The sequence below is a fragment of the Saccopteryx leptura genome, chromosome 4, assembly GCF_036850995.1.
Source record: "Saccopteryx leptura isolate mSacLep1 chromosome 4, mSacLep1_pri_phased_curated, whole genome shotgun sequence".
Taxonomy (NCBI): Eukaryota; Metazoa; Chordata; class Mammalia; order Chiroptera; family Emballonuridae; genus Saccopteryx; species Saccopteryx leptura.
In genome coordinates, this window is record NC_089506.1 from 44606743 (window position 1) to 44611097 (window position 4355).

The 4355-nt window shown below is 35.4% G+C and overlaps 1 pseudogene; it reads left to right on the forward strand.

Annotated features, from left to right (window-relative positions):
* The first annotated feature begins 2042 nt into the window (after positions 1-2042).
* LOC136404146 (large ribosomal subunit protein uL22 pseudogene) lies at positions 2043-2582 on the forward strand (annotated as a pseudogene).
* Positions 2583-4355: the final 1773 nt, after the last annotated feature.

Below are 4355 nucleotides of genomic sequence, written 5' to 3' on the forward strand. Positions count from 1 at the left end.
AAGAAAACTCAAGTAAAAAATAATAATAATATTTTTCAGAAGAACAGAATTTAGAAGTATGAAGTACTTGAAATTGGGTCTTATGACTACAATATCAGGGCTTTTGTTCATTTTTATTATCATTTAATATTAAATAATGTTGCATATTTAAGTATATTTTTAATTATCACATGGTCAAGCAGGACTCTGGAAAAGCCAATAAAAAGTATAAGAACAGTACATGAATATCTCATCTCTGAGAACTTGGTAGATATTATTTGTTATAATCATGCAAAAGAAAAAGTAAACCTACCACACTTAGTTTCCTTAATAATATTTGTTTATAATGCAGAAAGATGTTTCCCTTGTAGCATAAAGTGTTAGTGATAATTCTAAATATGTAATACCAACAGTCATTGTCACTGTCATGACCAATAACAACAAAATAAACACCTCTATGTTTAAAGTGTGAGGGAAACTTCTCTAAAAACAAAAATAAAATGTTAAAATGTCTGTGCAATCAACTGAGAAAAACATAATAATATTTTATATATATTTCTATAAACATCTTAAAGTTTTGTTAGCTTCATTTTACAAAATTTGGTATGAAACAACTAAATAAATAGTAGGATTCTGTAAAGGCTCCCATTTAGGATGAATGTTGAAATTATAAATACTGAACACGAGTGATTATCAGCAGAATGCACATAGATACCCTACTTTAATATGTCAAAAATGCAAAAATAGCACTTTATTAATAGATAATAATTATATCTGATATTTTGTCATGAGAAAACTGCTTGGCTGCAAATGATCTTCAAACATTTGACTATAAGATGCTATTTTTTTAATGTGTGAAATTTTCCATAAAAACCTCAGTTAAAAATATCTCAGAAGTGTAATTTTCTTAATATTTTTTAATGGAAGATCTTAGAGAGATTCATTTATATGGTAATCTATTTTAATAGACATAAAGCAATCACAGAAGTTCCAAGAAGTAGATTTTACCCTAATTTTCATATGTGCTGTAAACAATTGAGTTATAAGAATAAAAAGTTTTATCAAAAATAATTTAATGGAAGGCCCTGGCCGGTTGGCTCAGTGGTAGAGCGTCGGCCTGGCATGCAGAGGTCCCGGGTTCTATTCCCGGCCAGGGCACACAGGAGAAGCACCCATCTGCTTCTCCATCCCTCCCCCTCTCCTTCCTCTCTGTCTCTCTCTTCCCCTCCCGCAGCCGAGGCTCCATTGGAGCAAAGATGGCCCGGGCGCTGGGGATGGCTCCTTGGCCTCTGCCCCAGGCACTAGAGTGGCTCTGGTCGCAACAGAGCGACACCCCGGAGGGGCAGAGCATCGCCTCCTGGTGGGCAGAGCGTCGCCCCCTGGTGGGCGTGCCAGGTGGATCCCAGTCGGGCGCATGCGGGAGTCTGTCTGACTGTCTCTCCCTATTTCCAACTTCAGAAAAATACAAAAATAATAATAATAATAATAATAATTTAATGGAATCTCTGTCCATCATCATTTTCCCCCTTATACTCTCCACACCCCCTGGCAATTGCTACACTGTTGTCTTTGTCTGTGAATTTTTTTCTTTCTTTTTTTTTGGTCTTTTTTGCTCAATCCTTCCATCACCCTTACCCCGTACCCCACAGCTTTCAGCTTTCTGTTTATTTATGAATTTTTCTCTATTTTGCCTGATAGATCATTTTGTTCATTAGATTCCACATATGAGTGAAATCATATGATACTTGTCTTTCTCTGACTGCCTTGAGTTGGGGGGATAAACACATAACATGGTATACAGAGATGTGTTTATAGAATTGAGCACCTGAAGCATGTTTAATTTTGTTCACCAGTGTTACCCCAATAAATTCAATTAAAGTAAGTAAAAATAAAAATTAATTTAGTGTAGACTAACTCTATGAATGTACAACAAAACTAACACTACCAGTTTAACTTATTTTTTAATTTAGATATTAAACTGGCAAAATATCAAGTTCTCATGAATTCTACCAGGAGCCTCTGCTCTTCCTCTTCCCGAAAGCAGGTATAGGTGACCTCTCAAAATGGTTTGCTACTCACTTGACCCAGGAAACCCCACAAAGTCATGCAAATCAACAGGCTCAAACCTTCGAGAGCACTTTAAGAACACATGTGAAACTGCCCAGACGATCAAGAATATGCATATTTGAAAAGCCACCGAGTACCTGAAGGATGTCACTTTACAGAAGCAGTGTGTGCCATTCCATTGTTACAATGGTGAAGTTGGTAGGTGTGCCCAGGCCAAACAGTGGGGCTGGACACAGGGTTGGTGGTCCAAAAAGAGTGCTGAATTTTTGCTCCACATGCTTAAAAATGCACAGAGTACTGCTGAACTTAAAGGGTTAGACGTAGATTCTCTAGTCATTGAGCACATGCAGGAGAACAAAGGTCCCAAGATGCGAAGAATTTACAGAGCTCATAGGCGGATTAACCCTTACATGATCTCTCCCTGCCACATTGAGATGATCCTTACTGAAAAGGAACAGATTGTTTCTAAACCAGAAGAGAAAGTTGCACAGAAGAAAATGATATCTCAGAAGAAACTGAAGAAAAAAAACTTATGACCTGGGAGTAAATTTAACATAAAATAAATAGTAATAAAACTAAAAGCCAAGGATAATTGCAGTGTAGCCTAGATGGGATAAATTTGTGGGTTCTATTCATGTGACTAGATGAACCAAAGGATTCAGTGTGTGTCTCTCTCCCTTCTTCTGTCTAACAAAAACAATTAAAAAAATATAAAAGCAAAAAAAAGGGAAATTAAATTTAATGGTGTGACATTGATCAATAAGAGTACACAGGTTTCAAGAGGACATCCCCATAGTAGTTGAACTGTTGCTTGCATTGTGTGCTTATCACCCAAAGTCAAATCACTTTCTGTATAGTATATTTGTTTCTCTTTATGCTCTTTCCCTTTGCCTCCATCCCCCTAGCAACTGCTTCACTTCTCTGTCCATTAGCCTCAGTTTTATATCTCACTTATGTGTGAAATCATATATTTCTTAGCTTTTTTCTGATTTACTTATTTCACTTAGTATAATGTTCTTAAGATCCATCTCTATTGTCATAAATAACAATATATCATCATTTCTTATGGCTGAGTAAGATTTCATTGTATATATGTACCATGTTTTCTTTATCTAATCCTATACTGAGAGACACTTTGGTTGTTTCTATGTCTTGGCCACTGTGAATAATGCTGTAATGAACATTAGAGTACATGTATCTTTGCATATCAATGTTTTTTGAGTTTTCTGGGTATACCCAGTAAAGAAATTACTGGGTCATATGGTAATTCTTTTCTTAATTTTTTGAGTACCACTATTTAATCTTTTATAATGGCTGTCCCGGATTACAGTCCTACCAACAATGAATGAAGTTTCCTTTTTTTTCACAGCCTCTGCAACCCTTGTTATTAACTGTCTTGTTGATAATAAAACATGTCAGTTGAACTGATTTTAAAAATATAGAGAGAATCATTCAAGTAAGTGCTAAGTGCAAAAATAGTTTATAGTTAACCTTTAATAGTTTTGTTTCATTGATTTTTTTCCTTCTCTTAGTTTTTTTATGCCCTCCAATTTTCTTTTAAATATGCCATACTTCTAAAGGGTATTGGCAAAGGATGTAGCAAAAAATTAACTCAGTTATATCCTGATTGCAGTGGGATGATATGCTACTCATTTATTCATTTAATCATTTATTCATTCAAAAAATGTTTGTTAAATGTCTGCTACTGCCAAGCAATGTTTCCTCCTAAAAGTCTTTTCCTTTTATGCACGTTATGATCTGGTGATGAAGCTGGAAATAACAGAAATAAATTAAATGATAGCATGTTAAATAATGACATGTGCCAGAATGGAAAAAAAAACTGTATGATGCTAGTGAGACTGGAAATGCCTGGGGGAGGAATAGCCAGGGAAAGCCTTTCAGAGAAGGAGGATTATGAGTAAAGATGGGAGAATCTGTGGCAGGGGTGAAGGCTTGCCTGACGTTCAAGAAACAGCCCAGAAACCTATGGGACTGTCCTAACAGAACAGAAAATTGAACGTGTTAGAATAGTATTGTGAAACCAGGTTGTGTACAGTCTTAAAGGGCGTAGTAGGGATTTAAGGTTTTACTATGAGTAAGATCAAAGCCATTGGAGGATTTTGAGCAGAGGAATGATATTTGACTCCAGTATTAGCAAGAAAATATTATCTCCTTCTGCCTGCTGTATTAAAGGAACGCTATAGGAAACAAGGCCAGAAGCAAGTTTACTGTTTATATATCTGTATCATCTATATCTACATTTATATATAGTATATATACCTAAAAATATATATTATATAAAAATTACC